The 12,882-nt window shown below is 33.2% G+C and overlaps 1 pseudogene across 1 annotated transcript in view; it reads right to left on the bottom strand.

Moving 5' to 3' along the window:
- Nucleotides 1–360: 360 nt before the first annotated feature.
- The window catches only part of LOC132692163 (large ribosomal subunit protein uL11-like), a 99,229-nt pseudogene continuing 86,707 nt past the window's right edge, over nt 361–12,882 (bottom strand). Inside the window, exon 3 of the transcript XR_013555177.2 lies at nt 361–1,222. The product of XR_013555177.2 is annotated as a large ribosomal subunit protein uL11-like (transcript). The remainder of the gene's footprint in view (nt 1,223–12,882) is intronic.

Genomic DNA, 12,882 nt, shown 5'->3' on the forward strand with positions numbered 1-12,882 from the left:
ATAAAAGCAAAATTAAATTTCAATATTAATTTTTATAAATGTTGTATCCCATGTATCTTATCCAATCTGTCATGATAAATGAGTGAATAAAAGATTCTACAGATTACATGTCCTTCCTGTATATTTTGTTTTCAACTAGAATTCCAGACTTCTAGAGCAGAATATCTATAAACTAGAAAAATAAAGATAGGAATTATTTTTCCAAATTAGGAAATAAATTGGTATATGCATTATTTCTAAGAGAAAGTGTTTGAGATACTAGTTACTTTATTTAAATATATTTTAGTTACTTTCAAAATAACAGACAAGGGAATATCTGAAGACCTGTTATTTTATAATTTTTGACGATCTGTAGAATGTACCAGAATGACCTAATTATGTCTGGGATTAAAGAATTCTATGTTCATCAATAAAATTCACTCTCTATTAAAATAATAACACTGACAAGTTGGTTAAAGTTGGTATTTGCAAATAAAATGCCATTAGGAACTGCGATTCAGGATTGCAACATATGTTACTAATCGGGTCTTTTAGAAACATTTTAATCTTTGGAGAATTATTTTTTTTATATGATATAATATCAATGGGGAGTTTGTCAAATGATCCTTTATTGAAATATTTTCCTTTGTAGTTCTTAACTAGCTGGGCATTCTACTGCACCACTACTGATGTCATCTATGATGTCATGTGGGTGGCAGCCATCAACATTGGAGCCCACAGACTGGGAAGTCCCCAGGATCTCTTTAATGGTTCCCTCCTCTGGCTAAAGATTGGTGCCACATTTGATTGGGCAATGTTGACAATATCATCAAAAGTGATACTTCCACTGTGGTTAATGTTTTTCTGCTTCTTTCTGTCTCTTGGTGGTTCCTTAAAGGCTTTGATCAGGGCAGAAGCAGAAGGTCCCACTTCAATCTGGACCTGTCTGCTCTGAATGGTTAGTTTCACTGTAATTCTCAGACCTTCTAATCACCGTTTGCCTTGGTAAAGTCATCACCAACCTTTTTTGGAAACAGACTCAGGGGGTTGATCTTCTGGGCCAGGGCAGACACGCACCAACTTCCCCAACGGGGAACCTCAGGTACAGGACTTTGATCTCACTGGGGTCAAACTTAGGTGACATGGTAGAGGCGGATGGTGTTGCATGATTCTGGAGGACTAAAGAGAGCTGCACCTGGGTCTCCTCTGAATTCAAAGCCAAAGGACTCAATATCAGTAGTTTCTGAAAGAAAGCAAGTGAATTCTGATAAGCAGTTGATATCCACAAACATTGATTTTATCACTAGTACAAAACATAGCTACATAAAAATGACATTTGCAAGATATATATGTTCTATTAAACATCTAATATAACCTCTTACTGAACAAACTCTTGCATGTAACTAGAAGAGGTCATATCAGAGGATAGTCCTAGGATAAAGGTAAGACAGTAATGATAAATCAGGAAGTACATTATTGAATTCAAATTTCAGCTCCATTCATTCCTAGGACAAGTTATATATGAGATTCAATTTTCTTATCTGCAAATGAGGATAGTAATAATACCTACCTCCTGTGGTTGTTATGAAGATTAAATGAGTACATACAGCGCCTGACATATGGTAAAAACTTCATTGTTAGTTAATGTTATTGCCATTATTTTTAATGGAATCAAGATTTTTTTAATATTACAATAGAGGGAGTACATGAGGGTGATAACTCTTAACTTTTGTAATTATATTGAATACTAGAAATGAATCTTAGTTTAGTGATACATGATAATTCTACTATTTCCATGGAAGACTCCAATTTTAACTATACAACTTTGATTGTATCTTTCCATTATGAAACACAAATGTTTCTATTTAAATACTATAGAAAAGAAACAAAGCATAAAATATTTTATCTGTATACCAAATTTATTAGTGATCCCAGAGGGAGTGTTTCCTGGGTTCCCAGGCTAAGACTAGATTGGTCAATTCAAACCAAAAATAAAGTCCCTTGCTCACTTTTTAATTGGGTTGTTGCTATTGAGTTATAGGAAGTTGTTTTTTTTTTTTATCTCATTTTGATAGTAATCTTTTATCAGATGTATAATTTGCAAATATTTCCTTCTACTCTGTGGGCTGCCCTTTTATTCTATTGATTGTGTTCTTTGATTCATGAGTTTTTAATTTTAATGTGGTGCAATTTATTTATGTTTGTTTTGTTGCTCATACTTTAGCATTACCAATGCTGTCATTTCCAAAACCAAATGCTATGAAGCTTTTCCTATTTTCTAAGAGTTTTATAATTTTAGTTCTTGCATTGTAATCAATGAATTTCAGCTATATTTTTTAATGTGTTGAAGAGTCCAAGTTTATTTCTTGGCCTGTAGACATGCAGTTTTCCTACAATCATTTTTGAAAACATTGTCTTTTCATTGTTGGATGGTCTTTGCACCCTTGTCAAAAACCATTCACCCATATGTATGAGGGTTTATTTCTCACCTGTCTATTCTACTCTAATGGTGTATATGTCTGTGTTTATGTCAGTAATACCACAACAATGTAGAAATCAAAACAGTGTAAATTTTGAAGTTAGAAAGTGTTAAGACTTCCAACTTTGTTCTTTGTCAAGACTTGTTTTGGTTATTTGAGGTCCCTTAAGATTCCATATGAATTTTTGAATGGATTTTTTTTCTACTTGAAACATTATTATGATTTGTAATGATTTTGTTAAATTAACGTGTTAAATAGAGCCCTAGGTGAAAGATCAACAAAGCTCAACAAAGACCTCAAGGGAAGGTGAAATAGAGAAGTTTATTATGCATAGGTACACAGCATGTCTTGAGTCCACTGCATGGGGAAGTAAAGGCAGAGTGTGAGGGGTAGGACCTGGGGCATGTGTTTTTATTAGTGTTCACAGGGGGCAGTGTTTTTAGGGTTTCCTGGGCTAAGGCTGGATTGGTCAATTCAAACCCAAAATAATGGGGGGTTGGTAAAATAAGCAGGGGTCTTATTTAAAGGACACATAGGTAGAAAGGAGCTAAGGCAGAAGAGATTATAATCAGGGGTATTGGGGGAGACATACCAGGAACTTAAACTTTCTTGTGACTCTCCAGGATGTTATTGAGGGCATGCACTTGGGAGATGGGCTAGTGTTCATTCAACCAGCCAGTTAGCCCATAAAATGAATTCTGAGGAAGAAAAATCATGGAGTAGTTTAAACTCTCAACAGTATTTTGGTAGGAATTTCATTGACTCTAGTTTTCAGCAAACAGATATGTTACATCTTTGGTTAGGTTTACTCCTAGGTATTTTATGCTTCTTGGTGCAATTGTAAATGGGATCGATTTCTTTGTTTCTCTTTCTGTTGCTTCATTTATTGGCCATTTGCAGCAACATGGATGGATGGAACTGGAGGGTATTATGCTAAGTGAAATAAGACAGTCAGAGAAAGACAGATGTCATATGTTTTCACTCATATGCAGAACTTGAGAAACTTAACAGAAGACCATGGAGGAAGAGAAGGGGGAAAAATAGTTACAAACTGAGGGAGGGAGGCAAACCATAAGGGACTCTTAAATACAGAGAGCAAACTGAGGGTTGATGGGGAATGAGGGAAAGGGGAAAATGGGTTATGGGCATTGAGCAGGGCACTTGTTGTGATGAGCACTGGGTGTTGTATGTAAGTGATGAATCACAGGAATCTACCCCCAAAATGAAGAGCACACTGTATACACTGTATGTTAGCCAATTTGACACTAAATTATATTAATAAAAAAAATGAATTGCATTGACTCTGCAGGTTCCTTTGTATAATATTGACATCTTAACAGTATTATCTTTAATCCATGAAAACAGGGTGTCTTTCAATTTATTTGTGTCATCTTTAGCCTCTTCCAGCTATATTATGTAGGTTTTAACATAAAATTCTTTTCATCTCCTTGGTTAGGTTGATTTCTAAGCAGTTATTCTTTTCAATGTTGTTGTAAATATTTTTTTTTGTAATTTCCTTTTGGGATTTTTCACTAGTATATAAAATGGAAGTATGGTGTGTTTTATATCCTTTGACTGCTAAATTCATTTATTACTTCTAACATTTTTTTTGTAGGATCTTTAAGATTTTCTACATATAAGATTATGTCATGTGCAAATAGAGAAAAAATTATTTCTTCTTTTCCAATTTAGCTGACTTTTATTTCTTTTTCTTACTTAACTGGTCTGTGGAGAACTTCTAGTATCATCTTGAATAGAAGTGGTAAAAGTGGTGTTCCTTGTCTTGTGCCTGATCTTAAAGGAAAAGCTTTCAATCTCACCAATGAGTAAACTAAACTATCAGCTAAGGGTTTTTCTTCTATGGGCTATTATGTCATGGTATATTCCTTCGATTCCTGGTTTGTTGAGTGTTTTTAGCATGAAAGTGTGTTAACTAACGTGATTTTTAAGGACTTTATAACTGCAAATTGACCCTAAGGATGTTAAAAATGTTACGTCATTTCATTCTCTAGAAAAATTCCAAATAAAATTTGCTGCATTTATTTTTGGTGCAAATAGTAAGAAGAGATATGTTCTTAGACTATATATAGGCAAGGAATATGTAAAAATTGAAAAGTCAGACAAATTGAAAGTTGATTGGTAGGAATAGAAAGATTAATTTCCTAGGTACTATATTAGTAATACAGATTTTATTATATGATCAGATATTTAATTCTCTTAACTGTATACATTCATATAATAGACTTCGTGTATTCTATATACATTTTAAAAGGCCATAGCATCCATTAGCATGAAGCAAAATAGCTTGCATTTAATATTTTCCTTTTTAATAAGTCTATATATTTTTAAATTTTTTTTAATGTTTATTTATTTTGAGAGAGAGGCAGACACAGAGTGCGAGCAAGGGAGGGACAGAGAAAGAGGGAGACACAGAATCTGAAGCAGGTTCCAGGCTCTGAGCTATCAGCACAGAGACTGACATGGGCTAGAACTCACGAGCCATGAGATCATGATCTGAGCTGAAGTAAGATGCTTACCCAACTGAGCTACCCAGGTGCCCCAATATGTCTATATTTTCTAATAGCATTTAAAAATATAGTTCATAAATTAGTCTTATTAAGTAATTATTTAGCAACTTTGGGTATCTTATTAAATTTACTTTATAAGAGAAAGTATCTTGTAAGAAAAGTATTTTACTTTGTTGACTAAAATGTACATTTATTGATTAAAACTCATTAGAAACACATTGGATTTTTTTCCTACCAGTAATTGATATTATTAGTATTTCAAATAATAAAAAATGTTGCTGTTGCTTCTAAAAATCATTAATAATTGAACAGCCTCTTTTTCTCTAATTACTGTAGTGACTGAAACACAGATTGTCAAATATATTGCTTAATAAAGAGTAAATGACAATGTTCTTCAAATATAGCTTCTCATAGCACTAGCAAGATCTAAAGATTTAGAATTTTTATACTTAAATGATAAATATTTTCCTCTGATGAAATTAATCATATTCAATTAGTAAAGAAAATATGTATGTATAGGGTGAGGTAGAGTTGTATGGAGGAAACACAAGATCATGGTAGATATGATCCTGATAAACACTTTTGATAGCTTGGGTGATGGAAATTTATTCAGCAATAATTAAAATAACAAAAGTTAAACACCAACATAAATTTAGGCTATTTCGAAATAATATTATAATACATGTTACTTCTAGAATTATTTTATATTTTTTAATCTTTATTTTCAAATCTAAAAATAATTTAATTTTTATGAAATATAAAATTATTGTCACTAGGCATTGGTTGAAATGTTTCCATCAGTTAAGTTGTAGCATTTGGGTGAGCTTTCTATTAGCCTGTACTTGTGTCTTAAATATTGACAGGAATTAATTAGTTACATTTGGAGATTTTTCCTTTCTCAAGAAAGGAAGGGGGATCTTTACTGTATATTAAAAATCAACTAAAATGACAGATGCTATGAAAGACACTTAACATAAGAGAAAGCAAATGCTAGATGATTTAGGTTGGTAATTGCCAAATATGTGGTACTGTTTAACACTTTTGAAGGAAAACCCTAAATAAAGAGGATTAAGCATACAAGTTATATTTTAAATTAATCACTATTAATTTTGTACTGCTATTGACCAATTTAACTGATTCCTTTGCTTTTTACTCTACCCTTCTTGACAACTACTTCACCCATTCTGTCTCCTCAAACTTGTACTCTTTTCTCTGTGCACGTGCTTTCTTTTTGTTTTTAATATTTTTTTTAACGTTTATTTATATTTGAGAGACAGAGCATGAGTGGTGGAGGGGCAGAGAGAGAGAGGGAGACACAGAATCCGAAGCAGGGTCTAGGCTCTGAGCTGTCAACACACAGCCTGACATGTGGCTCAAAACCAGCAACCATGACGTCATGACCTAAGCGAAGTCAAATGCTTAACCGACTGAGCCACTAGGGTCACCACCCCTTCTTTTTTTAAACCTTAAGTAGACTCCATACCTAGTGCGGAGCCCATTGTGGGGCTTGAACAAGACCCTGATATCTAGACTTGAGCTGACATCAGAAGTCAGATGCATAACTGACTAGGCCACCCAGGCACCTCTCTCTGTGCACCTTGCTTAAGTTACACTGTTGCTCCTACTTCACTGAGGAAATGGAGTAATTACAAGGGAACTCCACATGTTCTAAGCACTCAATGACTCACCTACTAGTTTCCAGAACTTTATTTTCTGCTTCCAGACCTGCTACAATATGTTAACTGTTTATGTTACTATCTCAGTCAGGTCCTTTCAAAGATATATATCAATTCATTATTTTTATTTTACTGAGGGTCATCAGTCTCACAAATATCCCATTACTGTTCTACATCATTTATTTTCCTCAACTGAATCATTTCCATTATTAGCACATAAATACATGTTGGTCCCACCGTTTTAATAATAATCATTTACCTGATTTCATTTATCTTCTAGATACCACTCTGCTCCCCACTCCATTAAAAATCCTTGAAAGAACTGGCTCTACCTTATGTCTCCAATACTTCTTTTTACATTCTCTGGTCTAATCCACCTTTATCCACATGGCTTCACCCAAACTGTTATTGTCACGGTCATTAAAGACCATTATATGTCACATAAATTCACCCCACTCATTTTACACACTTTTCCCATTTTATTTTTTTTTAATTTTTTTTAACATTTTTTATTTATTTTTGAGACAGAGAGAGACAGAGCATGAGCAGGGGAGGGTCAGAGAGAGAGGGAGACACAGAATCCGAAACAGGCTCCAGTCTCTGAGCTGTCAGCCCAGAGCCCGATGCGGGGCTCGAACTCACAGACCGCGAGATCATGACCTGAGCCGAAGTCGGACGCCCAACCGACTGAGCCACCCAGGCGCCCCTATACTTTTCCCATTTTATTCCAGCACCCCACACTGTTCTCCCATCTCATCTTTTCAATTTCTCTCCAACCTGTTATGATCGGAAAATTCCAAGATTTAGTATTCATTCCTTTCTTTATCTCTTTCTTTACCCTCTCCTCTGGGGATTCCATCCTGCCTCTTGTATTTAAATATCATCTATATATTGAGTTCCCCAAACTTGTATCTTTAAGCCCTAGCCTATGTCCTGACTTCTGAAATTTTATATCACAAAACATACTTAGCATAGAAACATGGGGGTACAATTAACATCTCAAAATTAACATGTATAAAGCTGAATTTCTTATGTTATTCCATCCTGACCTCATCCTCACCCAGTCTTCAGTTTACCCCTTCATAATCAATGCTAACTTCACCCTTCCTTCCAGTTGTTCAGTTGAAAGCTTGAAATCATTTGCTACCCCCAACACATAAATTGTTTTCTTTTTTAAAAAATATTTTTAAGTAATCTGTACACCCAGTGTGAGACTTGAACTCACAACCCCAACATGAAGAGTCTCATGCTCCATGGCCTGAGCCAGCCAGGCACCCCTATATGAATTGTTTTCAAGGTCACAGTTCAATCACCTTAACTGTGATACCTCACTCTATGCCATATGGATTTACATCAGTAGCCTTTTAACTGATGTTTCAGATTCCATCTTATTCTTCATACTCCTAACAAGAATTATTCTTATAACATGCGAATCATTCCACATCTGTTCCAAATTCCCCCATGGTTTCCCATTTTCTTTAGGACAAAGGCCAAATCCACATGGTTGAATACCACCTACCTCTAACCCATCTCTAACCTTATCTCCTTCCTCTCTTAAAGATTCCCTCTGCTATAGCAATGTTGGGTTTTGCTGATTCTAGAACACACCAGGCATTAACCTGCCATATAATCTTTGTTCTGTCTGTTGCCTCCATCTGGAATGTTCTTCCTCCATATAACTTTCTCCAATTTCACCTCCTTGATATTTCTACTCAAATACCACTCAAATACCAGCTACCTTGGATTTTAATCTCCCCAACTCATTTGATGCTATTTACCCTAATTTTTCCATGACATTTATAACCTTATACTTTGTTATACAACAAATGATTTCGTATTTATAATATACTGTATTATTTATTATACTATTTTCATTCCTGCCTTTCCAGAATGTTGAATGCAGAGATCGTTTGAAGTTCTTTTCACTAGTAGATTCTAAGTGCACAGAAGAGTGCTTACACATTCATAAATAATTACTGGATGTATGAATAAGTAAATAACTGAACTTACATAATATGGAAATGTATTCACCTGCTACATCATAAGGCATATACAAACATGTATATAAAAAGAATAAGATTAAAAAATAAATACCTGCATTAGACACCTTAACTTCATCATAAAACACAATGGGCCGTTGTGAATGCTTGTGGGTATTGTTGTTATTGTTGAGGTAATATTTATAAAGAAAGGAAAATAGATTAAAATTTCTACTTTTTAATTTTAAATATTTTAATATGCAGTGCCAAATTAAACTGAGCTTGGTTTACTTATATATAATTGTTTTGGGGTTTTGAATGATAAAATAAATGTATCATTAAGAAATATTAAGAAGTATGATATAAAGTAAAATGAGTTGCACTAGAGTATTAGATATTTAACGTAGTGCAAGAAATACACTAACTACATTCCAAATTTATTATGTGTGTCTTATTAATACTTTTATTACTAAAAATTAAAATCTTATTGATTGATGAATAAAATGCAATGTAAATATTCTAGACTGACCGAGATGGTGTGAGTTCTAATTATAATTCCACCACTACCTTACAAACACAGAATGGGGCAAAATATTTGTTTCCTGCACTTGAGATTTTTCATATGTATAATTTGAAAGTTCAGTTAGAGGACTAAGTTTCTTTCCAGCTCTGAAAATATATGACTTTGTCAGATAAAAAAGTAATTTTAAGTATTTTAAAATGTTTTTAGAGTTGCAAGCTTTGTTCTATGAGATGTCCAAGTGATATGTACTTTTTTTATAATAGTTACCCAGATGTTTCTGCTTAAACTTTTAGATCCAATAGTCAATGGGTGAGAAAAAAAGAAAAGCATAAATTTTATAATTAAAATCACAACAGGCTTATAACAATTCAGGAGTTTCTTTTGATCTATAAATTTTTGAATCATATTTTTATATTAAAATATGCTTTGTTGAAAAGAATAAAAAGTATTTTTTGAAAAAAAAAGATTTTAATTTAATTTTCATGATAGTAAGATTTTAGGTTCAATTTTATCAAATTTTAGAAGTACTCTTGGGATATTTCACCTAAAGTCAGATTTCTCTGCATTTTCTTTGAAGTTATTTTATAACGTATTCTTCTGGTTTGGAGTCCCGTATTTACAGTTCTTAATTACTCAGGATCTTTCTCTTACAGGTTGTATGTTTTGTCTCACAGCATAATTACATCATGTGAATTTCCTGTATCTCATATACTGTATTGCCAGCTGTCCTTAACAACACCAACCATGACACTTCTGTGTAAGCACATAAGAAAGGGCTTATTGTATATATGGAGACAGAATTTACATAGATACATTTCCTAAAACTTTATCAACAGACAGGAATGTCAAATTCCAAGATGAAGAATAGTATTATGTGAAATATCTACAAGAGAAAAAGATTCCAACAGTATTTAGTGAATAAAATGTGACATATTACTGATAGCATTTAATGAAAGTAGTCTGAGTTTATATAAAGTAAATTCATATCTTAGGCAAAATAATGGGAAAGAGGCAAGAATTGGATTTCTATGCCTAAAGTTTACATAATTTTGGGGTGTTTTTGGTTTGCTCACAGTTTGAGAAATATGGGCTAGGAACTCTAAATAATGAATAATTATTACCAACTACTACTGCTTTTATAATAAGATATTGAGGCAAGCACAGAAAGGGATATTTAATCAATCATTTTGGTTTTAATTTTCACAAGGCTGCATATTTTTAAAGGTTTCTAGTATCATTTATAGGTCTTTTTTCACCCCTTAAAGGAACACATGTCAAAACAATGAATAGAATATATCACCAATGTTTAGAATGTGGTACATATGGGAAATTGAACTAGACATGTTTTAGTCCTTATCTAAATTCTCTTAAAGTTAAATTCTCACAACAATGCAAGGTAGCTATCAGTCCCATTTCACTATGGGTTGAAAGGAATTGCCTTTCAGGATGAAAGGAATTGCCTAAGCTCAAACAGTTGTAGAAATTTTTTCAGCTATATACACTATTTCCAATGGGCATGTTCACAAGTATGGGTATGTATTCAAATTCAGGACTGCTTCACTGAAGGTACTACATATTAATTCTTAAATGTTTCTTAGAAAGTTGATACCAATAGATGATTATTAGCAAATCTTACAGTGTTCTGGTGACTAGCATCATGTCATTATCATAGATAAATTAATCCTTTTAGAAAAGACCCTTAACTACAGACAGCAAACTGATGGTTACCCGAGGGGAGGGATGGAGGAACAGGTGATGGGGATTAAGGAGTGTGCTTGCTGTGATGAGTTTGGGTGTTGTATACAAATTGAATTACTATTCTGTATGCTTGCAACTGATATACTGTATGTTAACTAACTGGAATACAAACAAAAAAACTTTAAAAAAGAAAATCATTTTTAGGGTCAACAAGTAACATAGAGCACGTTTAATACTTACTTTATATTATGTTTATTATAGAAGCAAAAACATTTTCCCAACAGAAGGTCTTACATTCTATACTGTTTTATATTTTTGTGATGTACTGAAATATTAACAGGGAAACAGTGCTGTTAAACAATACTCTACAAGTGCAGTGGGAAACATGACTTCATAAGAAGAAATTAGTTTTATAAGATTATTGTATACTTTTCCATATGATCTCTAATTTGATACATTTTTATTATATCCTAGAACATGTTGCCTGTGCTTACTGTAGATATAAAGTAATGCTGAATTCCATAACATCATAAAACAGCTTACAGTATAAGCAAAGACATCTGTTAATAGTACCATGAATACATATGAACTGTGGTGCTCAAATGGCTTTGTTAGCAAAGCATCGCCTCCTAATTTATTTTTACAGCAAATGAAAGCCTCATTTTTCATGGTTTGGTAGTTGCATTCAAACATACCAATAATTTCAAATGCAATCACTTCTATACAGCCAATTTTATTTTTGAACAGAAGATGGAATTGTTAATGTTCTGTTGATGGGGAGACAGCTTCTCCAGCAGCAGCTGCCTCAATCTTTGCTTGGTATTTTTAAATTGATTTTAAAATAATATTTTTAGCAAAATTTAGGAAGTTTGATTTTACATAAGAATTGGATATGATTTCCAAATATACAAAACTGAAAATTATAAACATTCTCAGAGCCTTGGAACTGGTCATTTATTTTCCTATATTTTTGGTAGCTGCAAGTATTTTTACATAGGAAAATGAAAATATTAAAGATTTTTATGATTAACACATGCCACAAGAAATTATCTATAAGTAAGAGGTATATGAAAACAGTATCCTTTAGAGAACAGAATACAGATTCTGGGAAATTATATGACTGTGGAAAACTTTAACTTTTTCAAATAGGTTACTTCATATACCATTTAAAAAAATTTAATGTTTATTTATTTTTGACAGAGAGAGAGAAAGAGACACACAGAGCATGAGCGGGGGAGGGGCAGAGAGAGAGGGAGACACAGAATCTGAAGCAGGCTCCAGGCTCTGAGCTGTCAGCACCGAGCCCGACGCAGGGCTCGAACTCACAGACTGCGAGATCATGACGTGAGCTGAAGTCGGACACTCAACAGACTGAGCCACCCAGGCGCCCCCTTCATATACCACTTTTAAATCACATATTCCAAAGTAGGGATGACAATTTGATATGTATGTATTTTTATTTATTCCTGAGTCACAAGATATAAAATGATATAACCTTCACCCTAAATATATAACTCTTGACTTCCAGGTCAAATATTAGTGTTTGCCTAAAGAATTCTATATTGAAGTTTGGCAAAATTTTATAAACACGTTACAGCATTATGTTGTCTATAAATTGCAACAATAACAATATTATTTAATGACTCACTTAAGCATTTGTGTAAAAGAGTTTAATGCTTCTCAAAGTGCTCCAAAATATAAACGAATGAAGTTTGATAGAAATTAAATGACACTAGCAGCATTGTAAGAATCTATCATAAAACAATGATAGAGATAATAAAGTAATGACACATTTTGTCATGTAACAAACAGCATGGCACACAACATAAATGAGGATGTGGGATAAACTTGCAAGTCTAGAAGACAATGACACGATTACTACTAATTATGGTAATATTTTTGTTTTAAATGTAAATTATAATTTATAATTTCCACTTATATGCTTCAAACATTTTTTCACTCTTCTATATACAGTAACATGTTTTTCTCACAACTTTACCAAGAAAATGCCATTATTAT

This window comes from Panthera onca, chromosome B1 (genome assembly GCF_046562875.1).
Source record: "Panthera onca isolate mPanOnc1 chromosome B1, mPanOnc1 haplotype 2, whole genome shotgun sequence".
Lineage (NCBI taxonomy): Eukaryota > Metazoa > Chordata > Mammalia > Carnivora > Felidae > Panthera > Panthera onca.